This window comes from Varroa destructor, unplaced genomic scaffold (genome assembly GCF_002443255.2).
Source record: "Varroa destructor unplaced genomic scaffold, Vdes_3.0 BEIS01000001.1, whole genome shotgun sequence".
Taxonomy (NCBI): domain Eukaryota; kingdom Metazoa; phylum Arthropoda; class Arachnida; order Mesostigmata; family Varroidae; genus Varroa; species Varroa destructor.
Genome location: NW_019211454.1, coordinates 32,658,472 through 32,683,841, shown reverse-complemented (window position 1 = coordinate 32,683,841; position 25,370 = coordinate 32,658,472). Strand labels below are relative to the sequence as shown.

The 25,370-nt window shown below is 41.3% G+C and overlaps 1 protein-coding gene and 1 long non-coding RNA gene across 16 annotated transcripts in view; one reads left to right on the top strand and one right to left on the bottom strand.

Annotated features, from left to right (window-relative positions):
• Positions 1–25,370, top strand: part of LOC111243631 (protein qui-1-like) — a 233,249-nt gene that overhangs the window by 32,625 nt on the left and 175,254 nt on the right. For 7 of the 15 annotated variants that reach the window (XM_086977569.1, XM_086977526.1, XM_086977546.1 and 4 more), the window contains 3 exons: positions 3,738–3,982; positions 5,273–5,656; positions 6,126–6,282. The gene's annotated coding sequence lies outside the window, so the exon portion shown is untranslated. Of the gene's footprint in view, positions 1–3,737; positions 3,983–5,272; positions 5,657–6,125; positions 6,283–18,564; positions 18,759–25,370 lie in introns of those variants that run through there. The other 8 variants (XM_086977574.1, XM_022789477.2, XM_086977562.1 and 5 more) reach the window with 5 other exon arrangements.
• The window catches only part of LOC147758532 (uncharacterized), a 29,860-nt gene continuing 25,879 nt past the window's right edge, over positions 21,390–25,370 (bottom strand). The window contains exon 3 of the long non-coding RNA XR_015319382.1: positions 21,390–21,536. This is a non-coding gene — a long non-coding RNA (uncharacterized LOC147758532). The remainder of the gene's footprint in view (positions 21,537–25,370) is intronic.

Below are 25,370 nucleotides of genomic sequence, written 5' to 3'. Positions count from 1 at the left end.
TTTTAGCTATGACACGTTCCGATCTATTTCTGTGGTAACATGGGAGTTGTGCGTAAATCTTGCATTGCTTTGGCACCAAAAGAGGAATCTCGACATAAAAGGGAAGGAATAGAGGCGGCGCAAGTACTTATTGAGGAAGGGTAGTAGTCTTCGAGCAGAATTATATTGGTGTCCCGTCGGAAAACTTTTTGAACGGTTTATAGCCAAAAAAATGCAACCCTATAGTTGACCGCTGCCATTCTTAATGGTACATTTCAGATTTCGAATAGAGTCTGAAATTAGGACCAATGATTATTAGAGCGATGTGTCTTGATCTACGATAGCCGGGCGTCGATAGGCAGAGCATCACACGACATTCTATTTATATGATCATGCCGCTGTCTTTTGCGCGTCAGTTCCTAGGAAGGTTCCGCCCGTCGCAAGCAAACTGAAGAGGAATGTTTGTAACAATAGTGATGATGCTGATGATGACGTGCCATCCTCCTGACCGGTAAAGGGTGAAGCGAAGCTGACTGTCACCATTTTCCACTCGTTTCGTTGGGGCTCTTGGGAGGAGGCTGTTGTTGCGCCTCCTGGCTGTCACGTTTCGCTTCGTCCGCCAACACCACACCTGCATCACCTAGGAGCTGATCAGAGACTCTTGCGTCGGAGCGGGCCAACGAGAAACAGATTGTCACGCTAGTTGCCCTGTAGAACCAGACTGCTGCTATGAAAACGTGTTTGTTAGAGCAGACGCCGGCAAGAGTGACGAAGAGAGACTTCTGCAGATCGTTCGTTGGTTGGTTGGTTCGGCCTCCAAACTCAGACATCTAGAGACTCGAACAAGCTGAGTCGGATGCGCTATACATAATACGCACGCTATCGGACATCCGACCTATACAGTGGTACCCCATCAAGCTTTCAGAGTTCCCATCTAGCTGGCGGCTCACACAGGCTGACACACACATAGACTGACACAGTGAATTCATGCTATGCAATTCTATTTGATGGTTGACCGTCGCTAGCAGGATCTTGCTGCCTTCTCACTGAATATGAGGACGGACGAAGGAAAACTAGGAACGAAGGAAGGAAAGAGGTGTGATAATGGGGGTTGGTAGGCGCACGGGGCAATTGCTGGTATCTGCAATGATGCCAGAGTTCTAATACAAAGCAAAATGCACTTGAAGACGGCACTCAGCCACGCCTTCACGAACTTCAGCTGCTGCCGACAAATTTTGATTGTGAAAACGAAAGGAGACGTGGTGTCATGTGATCTATCCCGCTAACAATAGATCTTGTTTGCCTTATCTCAAAGCAAACTTCATTGTTTCTGCCTCTTACTTTAGGAACAAAACTGTTTAATGAGGCATCAGAATATATTGAGTTTGGAGACTCAGGAACAAACTCAGCCGGTTAATCTTCATAGTATATTGGGGTGTATTTAACTTCTTAGCTGATAAAATATCATCATGTTTCTCATCAAATATGATAATGATTGATATTATGCTATTACCTTAGGAAATAAATTGCAATTATAAATTCTCATCAGTATTTCTTATCAGTTTTGTGGAAATGACGCAGGACAACCATGGCAAATGAAGGTTCTCAGAGGAATATGCTACTAATCCCTTTTACGCATGTGCGATTTTTTAGGGATCAAATACGTAAACGTTTTGAGGTTCCTAAAGCTTGACGTTTTGCGGTTACATGAAGTGCCGAGAGCTGTCATTTGTAATTTAAGGAACACAGCATGGTGCAGTATGCACACATCTCAGGCAATACTCCATTCGGATACACCGCTATCTTTATAAAGTGTGCCAGTACCCGAACCACCATGTTTTCACCTTTCGCCACTCGGACAATAATAACTCGGGATTTAAATGACCACTGCGACTTACTTCAGGTTAATTGTCCATAGATTGGCTTAGCTTGGTCGAAAAAGTGGGTCGCTATTTTAGATGATTAACGCAGCTGCGTACTGTAAATCACTGAAGGCGGATGGGCCGAAGGCCAGCGAAACCAAGGTGCGTTAAGTAATATTTCCCTCTCTGTCTACGTACTTCTTTGCCCTAAAGCGCGCTGTTTAGGATAGGCGTGTTAGAGATTTTAAGTAAATGCTTGTTCACATCCTGACCGTCTGTTTAGCTCTTGCTAACATACGCTCAGCTCTAGTAGTAAAGTGGGAAGATTCTAACAACGCCGTCTGTTGTCCTGTTTTCAGCTTGTTGGCCTTTCGCTTCGAACTACATTTTTTTGCGCAAGGGTATTTGGCGCTCGAACAGGACACCATTTGATATTTGCCATATTTCTAAGCAAATGATTATCGACCTCTTCGGGTTAACAGTAGGTCTAATAGAAGAACACTTGAAGCGATATGTTGTTGAATGCTGAATGTTGTACACAGGCCATCAACTGCACGTGGGCCCGTAACGATGATAACACACTAAAAAAAGATGACGTTCATTACTTTCCTTTAGGATAACTTTCGCAGTGGCCATTGTCCGGCATACGTCAAATTAACCCTGAGGATGCAGTTAAGCGCGTTAAATTTTTTACTTTTTGTAAAGTCTAACCTGAGGCACCTTCTACGATGACTCTTCATAAGGTACCTTTTGGCGGATATTTTGAGCTTTTTTGTCACTGGTTTTTACCTATACACCTTGTCAATTACGAGCGACCAGGTTTATGTCATGGAATCATAAAAGGCTGCTTCTGGTGTGCCGCGGGTGTAAGTCGTTTTGGCTTAAGAGTTATTAAGGCTTCGTGTCAGCCGATCTGTTTGTTGGTTACTATATCAGAGCTTCGGAAATGGGATCAGGTAATTCCTCCGTAAGAAAGGTGTGGATATTGTATTTTAATGTTCATACGTAACTCAGATGTAATTCTGCCATAAATCTAGCCATATGTATATGACACGTAAAATAAGCGCAGAGAAATGTAACGTAAGGTTCAAATTGTTATAAAATATTTATACATACATCTTGCAGTATTAGCCATCTGCGCCATGCGTCATGATGGATTTAAACGTATCGAGAGAACTGTTGAGGGTCAATATATCTGAAAATTTACCTTTAGCATGCATGGTTAATGCTTATAGAATATGACTAAGTGGGTCGTGTGTGTGTGGATAGGGTCAGGGATGAAAAGACTGGTTACCTCATCCTACTTTCGACGGCTAACATGCCTACGGCAATTTTAGAAGGGATTAGTATCACTAACCCGTTCATACAGAGAGTAGGGACGGTAAAATATTTCTGTTATGCAAGATGCGGTAGCAAATAAAAGCTGCAGCGTAATGGGTTCTTGGATCTGCATATATACTATTATAGTGTCGTGACACTATGTATATGCTTTGGGCAACTTTCGGACAACTGCAGAACTCTTTTCGCTGGTGGTAATGCTAGATCTGGCGTCTAGCACAGAATCGCTTTTCTTTCAGCTGCGAAAAAGCGAATTGTCTCCTAATTGGTGCCGTCGTGTTTGGGTCACCTGTCACCATAACTGTATTTTGCTTCAGCAAAACGTATCGTTTAAACCAGTTGCTCAATTACACAATGTTTGTAAATTCATTGTGCATAAACGACTAAATTTATTGAAGTGCATTTTTTCTGTAGTGTGTGTGTGTGTGTGTGTGTGTGTGTGTGAACGAGCCGGAATAAGTGCACAGTTTGTTAAAACAGTCCTTTTAATCAAGGTTGGCAGCGATACATATTATATATATATATATATAAACTAATATGTTATTTTTGCACTTTCAGTTGGACTGAAACATGTCGTCTCATGATAAGCTGATTAAGCCAGCTCTAAGCAACAGGATTGAAGCCTCTTCCATCAGGAGCCGGTATCCAGAAATAATGACACAGGGCTACACGTATCTATATCGATAGTGGCGTGAAGTACAAAAGCCTCTAGTTGATACGATCAAAAAGACGCAGTTAAAGTGCAAATTGGAAATTAAGCAAGTTAGTAGGCCAGAGACCAGCATGCGGGAACGCTATCGAAGGTGAGCGTAGCAAACGTTATATCAGTCCAAGCAGACGGACGACTAGTGCTGCACAAGCTTCTACTTTTTACTATGGCTGCAACCTCATCTATCTAAAACGAGTTCCTTTTCCATTGGTGTTATGGCTTGCTCTCCGGGTGAACACGAATGACAGCTCTGGCAGCATACTCGTTAGGGAAACTTAAGGATTCTTGCTCTCCCCTATTTTAAACCTATTACTCTTCATACGGAACACCGATTGAGTTTACATGATTAATTAAATAAGCAAGACTATCCTATCACAGTCGCCGAGCTTGGGTAATGGCCTTAGCCAGAACCGTAACCACCGTGGGGCATGAAACTCAAATATAAAGCAGAACGATTTCCTATATTCAGAAGGTGCCTCATCCCAGATCGATTAACATAATGTGGCTCGTTGTGAAACATACGTCAAGCCTGCTGTCTCTTTTAAGATAGCACATATGAAATACATTGTTGACAAAGGTTACAGAAATACAATGTACGTATTTTTACTATTTAGAAATAACACGAAAAAATATTAGGAAAAAATAATACACAAGGATATTTCAAAGCAGACGGATTCTAACGTGGATGTGTGTAAATGTATGTGTTACGGCAGGAATGAGTCAATCAATCTATTCACAAACTAATATTTAGAACATAAAATTGCGCTCAGCTAAATCAATTATGACAAGGTGTGACATCCTGAGAATTACAGATGGAAACAAAATTTTTTGCAACTTAAAGCGTAGATCGTCTAGAAATTTTCCGTAAACACGATTATCTAGCACTACATGTAGGCCGACATAAGTTATAGAAAAGATAGGTTTGTAATTAGGAAAAGAATAAATTCGTAGTTGAGGCCAAATCTGACTGCAGCAGAAAAAGAAGATGACAAAGAATATTGTAAATGTACTCTTTTTTCATACATTATTGCGAGCCTACTTTTGCCCCATCCCTCACGCAAAGTGACCGCCAAACGTTGTTGAACACCTTGTTGTGATCGACAAATTCCGTTCAATGAAAAAAGCAGAACGCAACAAATTTAAAGCATATCTTTCGCAAACGCGAAACTGAACCGACAGGTATATTTATAAACATAATGATAACTGATAAAAATATTACCTTTAAGGTACCGAAATTATTTGTCCACCATTCGAGACCTACTCTAGCATTCGTTTAGCATGATACAGGAACACCGCTCACTATGATACATACACAGAAATGTCCCAAGCATATAAATCGCTGTTTGCCTCTTTGCCCCTTTTCATATACTACCCGACTTGCAAGAGAGAAGAAAAATGGAACAGAAGCTGGCGTTTGGCGTTAATGTTGACGCTGCATGGCGTAAAAAAATGCAAGGCGAACGTTCTCGACAAAGTGGTTTGTAATGCAGCAGTCTAAAATAACGAAAACATTAAGAACCATTAACGAAAAACGAGGATACTTTAAATTTCGATAGTGTAAAACGAAAGATTTCCGATTATGGAAGTTATAAGGAGCCAACAAGTAACTGCTAACAAGTAACAAGGAACGACGTACGTATTTGACGGCCAAACGTTCCGATTGACCAACTTCGGGTAATTAAACGAGGCAAATAACAACAAAAAAAAACAACCCGAAAAAAGCGAACTCGAAATTCTAGTAAAAACGAAGCTCAAGTATTTCGGGAAGGTACGTGTTGTTAAACGTCAGAAGTTTTTCTCCGGAACACAAAACCCCAGTTCTTTTTTTAGATCTTCCAGATTTATCCGAAGTTTAATGAAATCTAATTAGCTCTAGCCGCTTACATAACGTTTTACATCGTATTTACTGGACTGGTTGTGAACAACTCCGCCATCTTTAAATAATTAATTTTTCAATGTTTAATCATTCCTCTGACCAAATGCTATTTGGCCTGCACCGCCAAAGCTGAAGTAGCCCTTGCCTTCCTGCATATGTCATAATTTTTTAATGGCTAAACCATAGCCACTAGCAATAACGCCTGATCCATGTAGGCGACTGATTTTTTACATCGTTATATTAACATGTATTACGAACATCATTTTGTGTCACGGGCCGTTTACGGAAAACACGTGTCTAGATACAGTTATATTAATTTACATAACCATGACATCACTTAACATTGACGTTTTAAACACAGATAGTAAAGAAGAACGGGAAATAGAAACGCGATGGACACTATCAATGATCATGAACAATACAATTAGGACGAGGATAAAGTGGTCCGAACGAAAGGAAAATGGTCAGCGGAAATGCTAAAGGAATTTTCGTCAGAAAACCGTAATATTAACTTCCGGGTACGTTCATTAGCTTTTTATACTTCTTACCTTGCTATTTATGTTGTGTAAACATTACCGATTTCCTACATATGCGTTTGTACAGCGTTTCTCTGCATGTACTATAGAATGACTTCATTAATATTGGATATATATATATATATATATATATATATACCTAAAATTTGAAAGTATCGTATGGGCTGTTTCTAAGCCTTTATCTAAAAAAAAACAACCATCAACAAAAGTCTTGGGCTGATAACAGGCCAGAAACCCCAAAGGTGCAAAAAGGGTATAAAGTACCTCGAAAAGACTAATCGTTGAAGCTAATTTGGATTATCCAAGAACGGTCGCTAATATCTAATTATCTATACAAAAAGTGTATTAAATATGGTTTTTTCAACCATTTCAGTGAACTACATCTGGATTCTGTGGACTTGCCTCATGAATATGCTTTGTTCACTAACTAATTATTAAGGAACCGCATAAAAAGTGGCGATAACGTAGGCCTAAGTTAGACTAAAGTTTTTGATCTTGGTAAGGGTTTGTCCAGTGCAAAAAGACCCAACAATAAGTGATTTTCATTCATGTCGCATTTTTTCCTTAAAAGTTAGTTAACTTTCAAGATTGCATGCCCATGTTCGCGCCAATATTCCAAGACAGAACGATTCGCATGTATCTACACGATTTCACAGGTATCTTCCTATTGACCTAGATGCTTAGAAAGACTCAAATATTGTATCTTACTTACCTGAAGTCAATAGTACCTGTATATAAGTGAAATTTCTCCATTTTTATCTGAAATTTAAGGGTAAATAGAAAAACGTTCATTTTAGTAATGCTTAGTCCTAATATGCTGACGCATCGTTATGCTGTAAAGCCTTTCCCGATAATAGCAACGCCCTCATCTGTATTTAAGACTGAATAACCTCATAAATAATTACAATGTAGTCAGTGAGAAACCAACATTGTCATCGTCTATGATCACATTCGTCCAGCCGTCGGAATTGAGCTTCACGCGTACATCAAAATCGGAGTGTTTAGTCGTGCGTATTACCCTATCTCTCACTAAAGAACTAAGGCAAAAGCCTAAATAGTAACGCTAACGTAAGTCGTTTTTCATATGTACGTATTCATTACGTACGGTAATGACGGTCTAACCTTAATTTTTATTTTAAATTCATGCTTGCATAGTAAACGGCGCAAGCCCCGCGGCATGGTAAACTAGTAGTCGTAATGGGACTCTTTGCTTCGCCTGATGCTCTATGATCTTTTGTCGCCATGTGATCTTGTATATACGACTTCTTTGTGACTACAGCTCAAGCACAGAAATATTCACCACAGTAAGTTAATCTCCAAAATAAGTTATACGCCGAAGTACAGTACGTAATCGAGATGTGGTGAGTCACCTAGGGCTCTGCGTGGAATGTTAGATATTGCCCCAGCAAAAAGTCTTTTCAAACTGATACATGACATATGCTGACTAGAACGTTTCATTAAAAAGAAAAATTCATTCATCTTCATAGCAAGTTGTAAAACTTACAATAGGCTGCTCGGCAGAAGGTTATTTCGAACATAAATTTTGGCTGCGCTTTGGTCTAAAAACGGACCATTTGAACTCAAATGATTTCTAGACTAAGGACTGCACATGGCCCGAAAGGATATTGTACAGAATGTCTATTGATTGAACAAGTGCTATGGAAAATACGATGTGCCAGCTTTATGAGACATTCAAGACAGACACAAGGTTAGAAACGATGCTTAAAGCAAATATACAACATATATATATATATAATTCAGGCAGCCGGCGCACAGTATAGAGCGCCAAAGGGTATACAATATCTAGGCGTTGTTTAGTTACACAAATCCTGGACAAACTCAGGACATCTTTCATTTATTACTTAAACCATTACCATTACATAAATCGTCAATTTAGTACGACATTGAAAATCTCGTCTGCAGCATAAATTGCAGCGTATAAATATATTTGTCACGATATTTACCACAATTCGCATAAATGCCCATACGTAAATAAATTGCTCTGCGTGTAGGTATATACTTTTTCGTAAACACACGTGTCTTGTCATGGTATGTAAATGTAGCTCAAAATGTCTGAGCCATATGCAGTTAGGTGGGCTAGCCTAATGAAAGATGTATTTCGACGAGAGGGCAGATATACTTATGGAACAGCGGTTATGACGGAAATCGGTGAATCGACCGTCAGCTCGTTGACCGCAATCAATTTGGCCATGGGGTGCGTGAGTATAGCCCTTGCGGCGGCGATAGTTCGACATATGGATTGATCGGCCCGAAATTTCGTTGAAAACCTAAAATAACCATCCGCCGGGAGCACCTTAGGTCGAAAAATATGAGAAATATTGACTACTGCTCCTGACCCGTGGTGTGTGTTTGCTCTGCCGGAGAACACAGTGCACATGGTGCGGTGAAAGGTGTATGACATGAGTGAGCAAGAATCACAGAACAACTACAGGTATGAAGAGGGAAGCTCTCATTAGGCTTAGCTCATTATATATCAACCACAGTTGAAAAACATAATATAGATATTTCGTTTTTTCTCATTTGTGAAGAACTACGTGCTCCAGAGCCTAGAGTAAACAAAATCTGTTTTTCGTGCTCTAAAATAGTCCATTAACAAATCGATGACTGGGATTTGCTCGCCAAGAGGAGAACTACTCTCTACTTTAAATGTAACGTGACAATTACGTTCTTAGGGTGTCAATCATTAATAGTAGTTTACAATACAACTCAACTTCCGTGTTAAGTATGACGCAATACCCTCTCAATGCAACTTTATGATGATGCCGTAGTGTGAAGAAGAGCTGTCAGTGTATCAAAACGTATATACATATGTACGAAGAACGTCTAGAAAATAGGCCGTTCTTGGTTGAGCGTCGTTGATGGATCCAACAAGGGTAGTCTGCGTCTTTGAATGAATGAGTGACTGTGTCGATTGGAACATTGTTACTAACTACAATAGGATTTGCACGTGTATGTGTAAACCCGCTTATGCACGCAGAAATAGCTAATCTTGTAGGACATTTCAAACGATAGTGAAACAGTGGCGTTATTGTGACAAACTGATTACAGAAGAGATATGATAATTCAGCTAAAGTCACCGAGAAAATAAGCTCCCTTGCTCAAATCTATGGGACCTTTTCAAGTCGTATGAACGGTTTGTAAAATGGGCATCAAACACTTACGTGCAGTTTATATTGTTTGAGTCTTTAGCGGCTTGGCTAGTAGCGAACAGTAGTTGAAGACGCAGAGATACTTTGATTCAAGTCATGACAAAAATTCGATTCTTGTGAAGATTTAAACTGAGATCGTGGAAGTTATAGACGTGGCCCCTTGTAGCATAGAATTACCGTCTATTCAATATATCGCTTCGTAAAACCCAGTAGGATATTCTTTCGTTACTTCTTAGCTGTTTATACATACGCTGAAGCTGGCTAATAGTTAACAATAAACAATTGGCCAGAAAGAAAAATACTACGCGTGTTAGCATTGCCCGTCAGACACGGGCACACATATTGACAGCAAATGCAAAGAATCGTTACCTTCTACCCGTCCGACGGGGTGGCTAGCTCGCACGTATCCGTATTTATATCTTTCGGCGATCTTTACGGATTCGATTCAAATCGAATAGAAAGAACAGCTAAAACAGCTTGAAAAAAATCTATCACATCCATTTTACGAGGCCCATTTGAAGCCATGAAAATTTTTTATGATTTTGCGTGCTCCACTCACAAACAATGAGGTGATAGACGGTGTAGGATGTCCAGGTTACTAAAAGAATTCAGGTTGTGTTCCCGTCATCGATGAATTTGCTTGAAATGTAAACCCGCTCCAACGGGCGGAAATGACTGTCGTCCTGGCGGGGATCACACTTGCAAGGGCCCATAGCTTGTTTTCATCGTAGAGCAGTTAGTGATGCCAAAGTGAACTGGGTTCAGGAGCGCATTTCTCCACAAAAAAACTGCCATGCTTTCAAACACCCATGCGATAAGCATTGATTAAAGGAAGCAGAATTTTCGTGTTCGGCGCCTAGAGAATTGGCGATAGTAGTCAACTCATCCTATCCAAAAGATTAAAACGGTTTCCGGTGTGGCCGGTTAGATGTAACCATTATAAATTTTCCCTACAAGCGTACGAGGCCTTTCAGCCGAACACGCGGAACGCAATGTCGGAATAGCATAAAACTAGATCGAAACCCAGCCCGATTCTTTCTTTAGTGCAAACAAACCCTTTGAAGGCTCTGCAGCTGTACCCAAGATCCGAAACAAAAAAAAAATAGGTGTAAGCTTCCTGTCGTATGTCAAGTTCAAGAATGCGTCTATGAAGCTGGTCGAACTGTTTCCCAAATTTTAAACTCCCTAATCATGGAAAGGTACACGTCTTCAGGCGTCCAACAACAACAAAGACTGTCGGTTATGTTCATACTATATCCAATATAAAATTGGCTAAAGGGTCGGATATGGCTAGTATCAGTTGAATTTACGGATAAAAACGAACTGGCGAAGTTCAGTGTAACCAAACAGAAGAAGCAGTTTTGTTGCATCTCGTTCTATATCGCATTGTATGTGTAATATAATAGATACTTGATTCAGTTGTTACTAATCCGCCCCGTCGTACATTACGCAGGATTAGCAGCTGCTCATGTGCATATACTGCATAACGGCTCCAAAGGGCAACGCTTTCGAGCACATAGTATAACGTTAAATATCGAGAAAATACAACGAAGGCAAAAAAGAGTTCGGGAATAATTGGGATAACATCTGATTTCGATCTGATGAAGATTCGATCTGACTCGTTTGATGTTGGCCCATCGCTGTTTAGTCAGCGGCTGATCGCTGACTGAGGGCGCTCGTCCGATCTGTCCCATCTAGCTAAAGTATGCAATGGCGAAGTTAGGTGGTAACGGCAGACAACTTTCGTCTGCGACAACAATGACCCCGGCTGGCGCCGTGATCGGTGTACATATGAGAACTATGTTGGCTAATCTCAGCGGCATTCGCGTGGCATTGTCGTCATTATCATTATTCGGTACTATTTTTACTATAGTGCGTTTGAGAACGATGTGAGCCATTGATTATAGCTGGATAGACAGCCAAGCAGACCGGACGGCCATACAGCTGCGATTATGGGTCCGACATTGAATTCAAACGAGGAGCTCGTGCGTCTACGGCTCCTGATATTTAGGAACGATACTGCAAACTGCACTAGTCCTGCAGTTTGCAGTATCGTTCTACTACAAAAGGGACTTCAGCAGAACAGGAATGCGTTGTAAGCAGTGGGCTGGTTATTGCGTTACCGTCGTTACGGCCACCAGGCGTGAACGGTACAAGTAAAACCTATTTTTCTGTTAAATACCGTTGTTGTCTTCCTTTTTTGCCTTTACTCTAGAGTTCCTTCACTTTTTTCTCACTCAGCGCTTTGCGGCGACAGTAGCAACGACCGGAGTAGCCAAAATTATAATAACAACAAAGGAAAATAACAAAAAAAAGACCCTTACAGGATATTTTGGCTTATCTCTCCTGGCCGCACTTTATCCGTCAGCTGCTGCTGCTGGAGGGTAGTAACTGGGCTGGATGACAGTATGCTTTAACCATAGTGTACTTTTTCAGAGAGCCAGCTAAACCCACCATATTCTCGGTATTTAGCGGCCCCAGCAAACAACAGGATCGTTACAATCTCTGCTTCCAACATCATTGTTGCCAACATCACCAGGCGCTTTGCGTACGTGCATACTCCGACCTTTGTTCTTCTTTGTCTCTTTCTCTCGTTGGCTCGTGTGTGCACATTCGACTACCTCACAGCACCTTCTATACACATACATATACACTCAAATGCAGCTCGTCGCTATCACGCGAGGAATTGCGCCTGCAGTAGCTTTCCGTTTACTTCGAAAGGACATGGCGACGACACCAAACGACAGGCAAGAGCCCCTCGTCGAAAAGGAGAGAACGAACAAGCAAACGTAGTTTGCTGCCGACTCGGTCGTCGGAACACGCATTTACGCAATCCTTGAAGAGAAATAAAGCCCAAGAAACAAAGCTTTTGGTAAAGCAGATATGACCGTAAGGCATGATATCTCACCAGGGAGTACGTGGTTCTGAAAAGTGTAGTACTGAGAAGGACTCACTAAAAGTCAATTGACCGAAGGTCGCTGGCGTTTACAAGTCAAATAATGAAGAATGTCAATTAACCAGATGCTAGTTTTGTTTTTTAATAAAATTACATGAGACTTTCTATTATCTGTACAGTTGCAAATCTACACTTTGAATTCTTTTCAACCGCTAGCAAAATATTAAAAATAGTATTCTTTGAGGATCTGTTTTACTTTTGTCGGTATCAAACGTATTTTACGTATAGCAGACGTTATTTCTAGGACTTGTTGCCATATCAAAAAAAAAAAACTAGTGAAAAAAAACTAACTAGCCAAATTTTATCGAGATGCCGGACTGTGTTGAAGAAATGTTAGTTGTTGAAAGTCGTTTTAAGGTTCATTAGCGCCTTACCACTTTGGTGTTATTATTTAGCTTTACGAAGGTAGCCCTGAACTGTTGGCCGTAGTTCCATTGTACTGCTGTTGGAAATGCTCAATAATTGTTAAATTTTTTACTACCAATAATGTCAGTCTAGTAATTTGAAATGTATATTAAGTTTAAACTAGCAAATACAAGCATGTGCTTATCTATTTCGTCGAAATAATGTTCTCACATGGTGACCCGTTTATCGGGATTATACCTGCTGGGACATTTTTTGTCATAAATTTCAATTTTTAATGGTAAAATGAATGTTAGCACTCCACGGTTTTATTAACGTAAGTTCTCTGTTCACTAAGCTGTGTAACTCCTTCTAGTATTAATCTCAGTTTCAAAATGCAGATAACGAGAGTATAAGACGATAAGGTTACTTTTACCGCTACAAAACCCACTACAGTGGGCAATCCCATCACAACTAGACGAGCGTGCGCAATCAGTGGAAGACAGAGAGAGCATTTGGGTGGAGGGCGACGCATCTAGGCCAAAATAGTTGGGTTTGCAGGTAGGTCGCACGCCATAGGCTCGTTTTAGCGACTCGCAAACAATCTGCCATGCAGCGATATTTGTTTTCTAGCGTCAGATAGATAGTTAAGTACCGTTGGTTGTGTGTATGAGTGTCAAGCAAATGGCTTGTTTCGTCAAACAAAAATATAAACATCGTTTCTAAACATTGCAGATATATAAACTATGAGAATGATCTGGATGAGGCCACGAGAGGTCGAGGAGGGAACAATTCAACTTAGACTTGGTGGCTATCGACCTATGTCGGCTCTAATCTATTTCGAATAAAGAGTACCGAAATCTACCGACGACCGTATAGCAATGGCAGATCATATGTAGAGTAGTATATACAGCAAACAAGAGCAGATTCAAACAAACGGCATGCCAATCGCTTGTTGTGTCCTATACAAACTAATTTAAAGTGTTCTATATCCGAGGTGATTTACGGCGTCGTTACGCAAAAGCTATTGAACGAATACCAGCGAGACAACAAACTGTCGCCCATAAGGGCGAATCTAATCAACTGCGTTACTCTATAGCTGGCCCCTTTTAGGCTTCACTAAAGACCGATGTATAACTAATTTGAAGTAAAAAAAACAACTGTAGTCGATGGCAAAGCTCTCCAGTACAGAATGGCGAAGGGACATTATTTACGGATATGAGCAACCGAGAAACTTGTAGAGACGAATCGAAGAAACTTAGCTAGCCTTCTGGCCCTCAGAGCGCTACGATGAATGGTGTATGCGAGAAAGATGCGTAGGCATATATACGTATATATGCCTACGCATCTTTATATTTATGGTACGCATGCTGATATATGAATTGTGACACAGAGGAACTCCGTGTGCTGCAAGCCCAGTGGGCTTCGTCCGTACCCTGCCTGGAGACCTCGAGATTCCGGCTGACTCCGGCTTCCGGCGGAAAGACTCTCGCTTTATCGGCATCATTGTCAACTGGCTTCTTGCAGAACTTTCGCTGGTCGCCACGTATGACAGGAACAGGAAAAATCGAAGAAGGGATTACAGGAAGAAAAGGGTTGCTATTTCAGTCTGTTCTTAACTGCGTCTAAATTGAATTTAATCAATATTTGCCTGTTTGCTCTTCGTCGCCTTCCAACGTATTCTCTTGTTTTTAGTCTCGCGCCCGTTGACTCCTCAGACTTCGCCATCGGTTAGTGGAATTTGTAGCCGTTGCCGAACGGCCAGCACAGTTGAGCAATGTGAAACCCAATTTTCTAGTAGTGGCTCGGTGGAAAAGGACTCGTTATCGAAGACACTCGAGGATAACCTATAACACTTTTATTAACACTAACAACTTTTAACAACAACATTTATACTTGAGGTTATAGACCAACAGCTTGCTGAGCATCTGCAGAGTCAGAGCTAATCTAATCAGAGAGATTCTGATTAGAACTGGCTATATTCTCCAACCGAAATATATATAATTATGGGAAATCTCCAAGCACAAATTTCTATTAGCAGGCAAACTGGCTCTATTAAAAACTCATTACTCAAAGATTAGTCATCTTATCTAGCTAAATTTACGAGGTACAGGGTAATTCGTATCAACAGGTTACAGCTTTCTAAGGTGACCTATGGGTACAGAAAAGCCGTAAGGGCTCATCTAAGCCTTGCCAACATAACAAATGATTCTGCTATACCGCTCTGATAGTTTCAGGAGTAACGTGGCGATGTTTGGCTCTGCAGAATCGACTTGGCGTGCTATTGTACACAGTTGGCATAAATGTCTCGCGTCACTTAAAGGTGACACGACCTACAGATGGAGGAGGCAGCGCTCGACCATTCAAAGTATCTCCATTTAAATTTGAAAATATGTATTTAAAGGATATTGGAGACGCTGTTTCTAATTTTGAATGTAACTTAACGACATGAATTTGCTAGAAAAGTTTATTCGAAGAGCTTTACGTTCGATAAAATTGGTCGGAAAGAGGTGTCGTTAACAAACGTAACTTACGTACCTAAGGAGCAAACGATCATGTTTTGTTCTTCTATTGGTGTTACTTTTACGATAGATAGACCTATAAACATTTGACTACAAGCTTCAGCAGTATAGAACTTCAAGGACCACTTATGCTTATAGAAGGTGGTTCTGTTCGCTGCCAACTGCTATGCTTGAACAATCGTATGGGCTGTATTGGAGTAATCTCTTATTCTGTTCCGTTGCGCATCCGGAGCCGCGAAATATCAAGCGCAACGATTTTTCTGCCACGACTTACCGTCAACTTTATCATGCGCAAAGAGCTCGTAGCCCATTACTGCTTTTATTATTGAATTCCATGATGGCTTCATTTTAGGTAGGTCAATGTGCATTGTAATTTCTAAAACGAAATGCCAATTGGCGTCTTCGCGGTTTGTAGGAACAGTGGGTTGCGCCTATTGCAGTTCAAAGCAATAAGAAAGATCAACAAACGTGTTCTCCCTATAGGAGCCTCACATACCAATAGAGAACTTGTGCATAAATAAAAAAAAGTTCATAAATAGATTAATGAAGCTGCACTAGCGGTAGTAATAATATCCACCAGACACGTCCATCTGTAAGAAGCTGATGTGTGAACAACTATAATGTATTCGCGTTATTTAACGATGGTTTTCGATCGTAGCGTTTAGGCAGAACATGGCGACTTTCGCAGGTGTTATTTATTTATCGGCGTTGATCTGTCGGCCTCTGAAATCTCGGATCGTTAGCACTTTCCTGATAGCAAGCCGACTTTCCGCTCATGTAATTGAAAGTCGTGTTCAAAACAGTACACTCATTGAAAATCGTCAACTAGTCACGCCATATCATACATCATTCATCTGCATACTGAAATATATATTTTTTTACGTGTTGTTTGATCCCTATGGCACATATACATACATGCGCACAGGATGTACATAGCTGATACGCGTAGACATGCAGAATATATAATACAGGTTCTTGTAAAAAAAAAAGTGTTCGCATGACTATCACATACCAACATATTGTAGTTGAACTGCCAGTACATCTAGATAAAACGTTCAGAATCATTACTGTTATAGTAAATACGTTTCTCTATTCATACAATTCAGTAAACGTTTACTTCGGCGTTATGACGCCCTGTGGCTCAATTATGGCTTCTGAACGTTTCATTGGCGTCAGGTCTAGGGAACGAGCGGGGTATTCTGTTGGATCTCTTCGTTCAACCCATATGTTTTGAAGATTCTTATCCAGATACGCCCTTACATCGCGGTGACAGAACTTGCTCTTATCACTAAAATACCCCATAATGCAATAAATTCAACTGGCATCAGTTGCTACACTGTCGAAGAAGAATAGTAACTTCTGGTAAATTTACATTGTTTTTCTGTGTAACAGATGGATTTGCTCAGAGACAACGGGAATCATATTGATTCATTTGGCCGCTTAATTTTAGTATGGCTTCATAGCTCCAAATAGTCTTAGCTGGGAAATGTGCATCCTTTTCCAAGCGCCAGTTTTCACTGATAACATGTATTATTGCTCAAATGTAACTCTTCCATTTAAAAAGCTCAAAATACGACGATCCGCTGATACCGAGTTTGTAACTTGATGATCTGTTGCGTGTTCCACTATATTTTTCCAGTATTCCCTCCCGGCTGGTAAGGTCCGTTGGGTTTCTTGGTCACCCAGACAATGTCTGTGAATGTACTGAACGGGTCTTTCTTATCAGACTAATTACAAATCGCATCGGTGACTTTGCTAACGCCTTTGTATACTTCAGAGAGGCACATGTATGATGCATTGTTGACACTGTCCGAAATATAAAAGGTTGTATTTTGCCAGTTTGAAAGTGTGCATTTCACATCTATATATATATATATATATATATATATATATATATATATATATATATATATATAGACTTTCGCTTCAGGGGAATGAATAAAGTAGAGCAGTTTGTGGGTTTCAAACAAACAGGTCAATCGCTATGTATGACGAGTGGCTAAAGTTCCTGGCGGTTGAGAATATTACAACATATATATGTCAATCCGTTTCAATTGACGGCAGTAGCAATAGCGATATGGCAGGCAGACAGACAGACGATGTGCTGTTTGTGGTAAAGTTGATAAAAGCTATAGATGAACATCCAGCTGACTGGATGGGGCCGCTAAAGCTGACGCTGTAAGCGTGGCTTACCAAGTGAACGTGTGTTCTCAGCAAGCGTAACTGGACAGACTGCCAAATGGTGCCCAGAGCGGGAAGCGATCTGCAAGATGGCGAAAGGACATAGTACAATGTGGAGCATGTCTTATGTGGTCATATGGGATAGTTTCGAGCATTAGGAAATACCATAGAAGAATCGAAAAGGTTTCGAGCAGCAGCGAAAAAAGCCGTAGCTGCTCTCTGAGGTACAGTAAGACTGACAACGGGGTTTGAGATCTTCTCAGTAAACTTCAAAAGGACCCCTCATTCGGCCACTTTTGGAAGTTTCGTCACCATTGCACGGGTGACATACTGCCTTGAATTGGTTACCATTGTTTATATCTGTACGGCACAAACATCGAATCATTCAGAAAAGAAGCATGTCTGTTCTCCTAGGCAATCGTAACGTAGAGCGAAACAATACGGCCACTGCCGTGAAGACCGATTTGAGATGTTGCCCGAAGCCAGAACCGTACATTTGTCCCGTGCCGTTGGCTGTAAGGGAAGTGCGGGTAGCTCGGACTTCAGTAATCTGCAAGAAGATCTTACCTTAAGCGCAGTGATAAGGGAATAATCAACTCGCTAGTCTTCAGTTGCTCGATATGTTTGACCTGTTATATCGATCATCCAAATGTAGCAAGAACTAATTAAAGCCCCAATATTGATTTCCCCATTGGAAAGGTTTACGATAGGTTGGTAACTCTAACTAGTCTTTGAGCGAACGAAGGCTGTAAACAAAGCAGCGCTGTTTTAGAGATTTGCGTAAGTAACTGCGCAGGCAAAGTTAGGAGCCAATAGATAAGTTGGTGTCTCACAAGGCTGTGGCCATACAATATTGCTCGTGGAAACAGAAGTGCGAGACAAACTCGTCTGTGATCTAGACTTAATATGGGCTCCCGGCTTCTGCGCCAAGCCGCAGACAAGAAAACGGAACCCAAACAGGCCACAAAAGAAACCGGACACTTGTGGGTTATGCTTAACGTGTGAAGCATGCAAGAATACTCGGTGGTGGATGGAAGCATTACAGCAGACAAGCATGGCTGTGCTGAAATCAAGACATAGAACTATGTTATATTTGAATCAGTATATGTCTACAGTTCAAGATGCTCATGACGAGTGGCTTTCTCGCAGCTAACGAAGCCCACATCGGTTTCCTACAATGTACAGACAGAGAAAGGCTTTTGTTGTTACCGTCATTGGGCCTACAATCAATATGAGTGCACTGAAACGTAAAATATGTCAGCCGAAACGGAACAGAGGTCTAAACAGGTGGGTGTTTCAGCTTTGTCGTGATCGTGAGTCAGCAGGCCATATTTTAGGTCGATGGAATCTAGCCTCATGTGTGCCTGATAGGATCGACAAAAAAGGATATTATTGGGGATTTCCGCCTTTCGTACAGGTTTTTTTTTTATTTAGATTGCATACTTACCTATATTTGGTGAATACGTTTCTGGAACCATCTGTCTTTACGTACAACACCAAAGACTCCTGCATTAGGAACCTGACTGATGTAGGTGTTGCTGGACTTCCAACAGGTCTGTGAAACGATATGACAGTCGTACACGCATCTAGTAGTCTTAATAATGCAACCTATTTTTTTTTATTAGAAGTATCTGGTGATAATTTTTGTCAACGGTGAGGGTTGAACCAGCATGCCCAATATACTTGTGAATCATGATTACCATAAATGACAAGCATACAGCCCGCCTCCACCACGGGCGGAGTCACTGCGACGGTGCAATGCCAACTGCTGCTCGTTACTGTATCCCAGTTCTCAGCTTAGTTCACTGAACAGCTGTGAGATTTGTCGAGAACCGCTGTAGGAAATTGCAGACGCCAACGACGTTGGTGTGGCATGTCGACTTTCAGCCTTAGTACTGAGATGAGATGGCCTACTAATAGCATTATTGAATCTATTTTCAAAATGGTCTGGGTCCCGTGAAGTTTTTGGTCCTGCAGCTGCCGCTGCAGCCGGTTCTACTTTCAACAGAAGCTTAAAATGGTTTAGATGTTATATACCACAAAGTAATAGTAGTAAGATATCACTCGGCATTTTTCGCTCACCCTTTACGAACGCAGGTTAGTCGCAGTTAAACTATTCACTATTGGATGATACTGAAGAGGATCAAATTGAATACTGCTTCATCAGTAAACAAGAATTCTTCAACTTTTGTACGAAATAATCGTGTGGGAGTTTACAGATTGAGACGCTGAAGTATATTGCTTTTCTTTTTATGGAGAGGATAACGAAAAAAAAAAAAAAAAAAAAAAGCCATTTTTTGCCGGAACGGAGGCGTCTTCCTCGTAGTCAGAGAGGCCAGATCTCAATCGATTGCTCGGTCCTCCGGGACCCATAATATAAACATACACACAGTAAAGTGGAGCTTCCTTCACCACATTTCGAACCGATTCTGGAAAAATTCAAATGCTGACTGCCTGTCACGGATATCACTGATCTCTAAATTCAACGTTGTCACAAGCCGAACGGACAGCGAGCACAGGACATTTCTTAGGTGACAAACAAGGACAATTAAAGCGGAGTTCTTCTACGCGGAAACTGCGTTTACCAGTGTCAATGTCTGGCCTATATTTTGACCATATTTGGATATATTTGGTGTATTGTGTTTGTTAACGATGAATAGATTCACCTGGACACGAAATAACGCTAGCACTGCCTATTACACTGTTGATTTTCATTTTTCGAAGGCTGTGTTTTCGGAGTTCGTAGTGTACAACCTACGAAACTAATCCCGTTTCGTGTATTGAGCTCCAATTGTTCGCAATTGTTCGGTGTCAGTTAAATTCCGCCCCCCTAAATGCATATCTACGTAATTTTTTCTACCTGCCTCATACAAATACAACTGGACCAATTTGGCTAATTGATTACCTTCTCTATTTAGGAATTACTATGGATATAAAATTGAATCAAGTAAGGCTTAGTTAAATAGGAGGGTAAAGAACGGAACCACGGAGCGATCGGCGAGTAAACGAAACATCGCTAATACGAGTCCACGAATTTCTTTCTGGCTGATGACGGACGTTATTTGGTTTGTTCGCTGTTGGTCGTCATTAATGTAACAGAATTTCTGCTCATCGCAAAAACTTGTAAAAACAGGAAATAGGTATGGTATCCTTCTTTGGCATCACTCACTCGGCGTCCTGCGGTAGCGTCAACGTAATGCGTTCTCCGCGTTCGGACTTCTGACAGCTGCATGCATCAGTGCCTAGCAGACTTTTCGGGATTCGATTTTTCTACATCGACTGGCCTAATAATGGTAGCAAATCAATTCAAATATATAACGTTTAGTCCAAGTAGTGGAACTGTTTCGTAAATATACATGTTTGGCATAACTACATTATACAGACGCCTTCTATTCTGAAAAGTATCTCTACTATAAGATTCTGAGCACATCCTATTTCCACCCATTTTTCTGCTGTGCGATTGCATTGTGAAATTAGATCCTGTAGCCAGGGAAACAAGCTGTGGACTCTGCAGGACGTCACGGTAGCAGCGAAATGCTCTAAAAGTACATGTTTGTTCTAAGATACCCTTCTATACATCGGTTCCGTTATAACGCTACCTGAATCGCACGCCATGTTTCGTGCTAGCTTCGTTCGTTTCGGCTATTGCTTGGCACGGTATTATGTCAGATCTACTGAGCAATCTGCAAGCAAAACAAAAGATGAAACATCTGGCGCGGTTACTCTCAACACGAGCGGAATGAACATTTTCGGTTGATGTGAGAACGTTCCGCTCATATCCAATATGGCGATGTTTGCTGTATTCAGCTATACCACGCTGCAATCAGCTACATACACCATATTTGGCAACGGAGAATACATCTTTTCGACCAAGACAGTAACGCTAGAGGTGACGCATTTCCGTTATTCCACTTACCGTTCGTGCCTTTATATTTTGTGATGTACATTCGTCCGCCGACCAATCCGTTCTAGCTGACAGCGGATAAACGGCAATTTACCCAAGAGTTCCTCTGTCACTGTTCCGTCCTTTCGTCGCGTCATGCGTAACGCACATATTGCACGATCCTGCAACATAATCGTCAGTTACTTTTCATTGATATAGACGTTATTTCCTTCAGGTGTCAACGGGCAAACGATCATGAAATAAACGTCGACAATGGCGACGCTCGCCATCGACAGACGACAGTAGGCGAAGGCCGCTCAATGGGCAACGCCCAAGCCGTGGTACCGGGTACCCGATGCCAACGTCGGAAATCCTTTATGCCTTGAATCGCTCTCGTTGGTTCGAGGGAAATTTTGGGGTTTTCGATTTTCTATCGGACGCTATTTTCCTCATCTGCTCTGGGTTCTTCAACCAGCCACGGGCTAAAAGTTGATAACCAGTCAAGTTACGGCGGGTCAATAGTCCGAGTCGTGCAGGTGGCCACCTAGGTGGCGGATTGAAGACTAACGTGCACGACGACAAATCATCATCCTTCGTTGTACGTTAGATGCCACAGCTAGCGCCAAATAGATAAAAATAACAGACAAAAAGTATTGTTAAAGCGACCCTCAAGCTTTCACAAACCCGTTAGCGAAAAGCGGCCGAACATGTCACAGTCGCTATTGCAGAAATGAGGCCTGTACTGATGAGGACGCGTTAAGCAAGGCCACTTCTAACAGGTGCCATTATATATATACTAAATACTACTGCACGTTTAATTGACACGAGTCAACGAATCCGGACATTTCATTGGGCGCACCATCTAATGTTATTATTTGACACAAACATGAAGCTTCTACGTTGGCAAGTAACGAAGACCTTGTTGACCTTGACATATTAGGCGTACGCGCTGTTTACCTAGTCGAGCTGTAGCTCATCGTGTATAGAAGATCTGTGCATTCGCTCGTCTTCAAACGGTCCTGGTCTTTTCCAAACTATCTAGCTTTTTCTCGAAAAGAGAGACGTGCGACTTATGAACAATGAAACTAGTTACTGTATTTACGAACTTCAAAGTATAAAATGATTGATGGCAACGACTAATACTATAGTCGACACGTCTGCATGACAGCCATGCCGTGATTAATACCTGAAAGTAATTTTAGGCGCTATGTCGCCTTTGCTTGATTCACTCCATAAGATCTCCATAATTAATATGATCGTCGTGCAGTTAAAGACAAATCGTGCATTTTGTATGCAAGTTCTTATTGTGTACTATATATTTCGACTCGAAACATTCAGTTTCACAGAAGGCATCTGAACGTCAAAAAGCTCAATGAAGTCCTTCAAAGGATTTAATTGTCGACCGTACGTCTTCCACACAGGAGTCCTAACACAACAGTAAATGTCTGTTGTTATCAAAACAATCAGATGTCGCTATCCGAGTGCAAAGAAAGCGTCAAATATCTGTGGGTTCAATCCATGTTGATCAAGGCGAAAAGAAAGCTACGAAAGGTTACCGCATGCTCCCCAGTCGTCGCAAAACAGTAGACTTAGTTAGAATCATGGGAGCTTATTATATATCTTCGTTGTTATCAAGTATGTGCAATCCCAATTGCAAACAGTGTGTCCTCGAGTACGCTCGGTGTACCTTTTGGTCTTAATTCCTCGAGCAGGAGCTCGTCGTTGTGTTTGACGTGGAAATAAATCGAGTGGATAGCCGTGGACGCCTATGCACCCGCTTTTGGCAATACGTATATACGGCATTTCACTGGCAAACACAGCTTCCTTGTCTGCCCTTCTCACAATATATCGATCATTTCTAGTAGGTCGAACCTCGTACGCCGTACATACTCATATTAGTGTCATCTAATGGATGTTAAAATAAGTACGCCACTGGCCAGCGAAGTGTTAACTGTGTCTCGGAAAATGGTTTTGACTCATCTCGCTTAGCGGGTATGTACCACCATGCTGGGAGTGCTCTAAACTGATGTAACAAATGGCCCGATCTCTTCGTCTACTAAAGGGGCTTCTTTGAGAGCAGACTCCATCGGCTTGGTCATCATACCCACGTATTAGCGGCCGTTACGGAGCCAACATCGTGCAAGCTTGATGGTAAGGCGCCGTAGTTACTATTGATTTTAGCCGGCCGGGAGGCAATGAAAAATGAGCATCTACTTGCAATGTCATCTGGCAAGCTTGCGCTGTCAAAAACGTCCGTAGCGTATTTTCTTGTTCAGTTCAATTAGTGAGCCCTATTTATAGCAGTACTTCAATCACTGAACGGCAGCAGTGGCAACATAGATCTCCGATGGATGCACTTTAGCCTTTCGGAACGCTTATTTATAAAGTTCCTATCTAAATAAAGGCTGCTTTATTAAAAGCGAGCTTAGCCAGTGGAAGTCGACGCAGATTTCATGCTTGGTTGATTTAAATGAAAAAGCATTACACGTTGACGCTTGACCAAAGTGTCACCATAAATAAGATGACAGAAAATCGAGGACCGTGACCATTAAATATATTTCTCCAAAAGCTATGATAGAAGAGGTCTGCAATTTTTTAACCGCAGATATCAGCATAAAATGAAAGAATTTAGAACAGGACATGAATTAGCGGCTTCGGTAGAATCTTGCTCGTCATCTGAGGCGTTCGCTTTCGTAAAACTTACATCGGTAAAGAGAACAACACCACAAGCGTCGATATTTTTTTTCTTTCTGATGGAGAGCAATTTTCAGTTTCCGCCAGTGTAACGCCACTGAATTTCGGCCACTGAATTTGATGAACGCCCGTAATGCAGCGAAATTGTTTGTTTTACTGGCCTTGGCAGCAGAGTACGGCCTTTATGCTGCAGCGAATCCGTTGTTCAACTAATGTTTGAAAGCAGTAATGAGCGCTTGACGTTGTGAAGTCATAGTAACACACTTATTTATTAAGCAGACAATATGTTTTCTCTTTATCGCATCTAGTCCATTGGGTGACGCCATTTATATGGCTCTGTTTATGCCGTAAATAAACGAATAACGTTGCAGTGGTGTATATTGAAAGTGGTATTGGTTTGCGTTCGAGCGACTTACAGCGCTAACTAACAACTCCATATTGTACTACTTGAGGGATCGCATGTGTGTTACTGCATCTCTATAGCTGAGTACTTTCATTGCTATTAGATTTGGTACAGACAGTTCTAGATACTAGATTTCTTGCACGCCGTTAACTTTTTTTTTCCTCGATTACAACTTGTTGCTATATATACAATGGCAATATATTGAACTGTGTAGTACGCGATTTAAACGAAGCCCGAAAGATCGAATTGCTATATATTCAAGGCGGGAAATGTAAATAGGCTATGAGTTGAAAACGCTGAGCGACGTCTCTGGGGTTGTTTCTTGAAGTCATCGCCTTCCCCAAGTATCCTGTGGACTATAACCTCCAAGAAAAGATAGACAAACAAAATAGCCGATAGTCGTTGGCGCCTCATTAAGCTCTGCACCTAGGACCAATCTTTACCGCTGTTCAGATATTTCTTTCACCAAAAACGAAAATCATCGGTGTTCTCTCACACACACACACATATATATGTATATATATGCATAATCAAAAAATCAAAAAACTCGTAGTAAAGCACCTTCTGATTCAAGTATGTCGAACACACTCCCCGTCATGGGTTACAGAACCAGTTACTTCAAATGATTGTGCTCTTTTAATAGGCCATCCTTTACAGTTGCCTTTTCTTCAGCTTCTTGCCCGTTTATCGTACGAATAGATTGCATAATCGGATCTACTGTTAGAGATAGGAGAAAAGTTAGATTTTTTTAATTTTGCGCATACGATTCGTGCTTTCAAGGTCCTGCCAATACGAAATACAATTAAGGCGCAGCTTCTAGCATTTTACTGTGGCTATCCGTAATCAATGTCAACTGCACTGCGATGGCGATAAAAAATTCTTCGGCCCTTTTTTCATCCCTCTATTTAACTCTGATTGA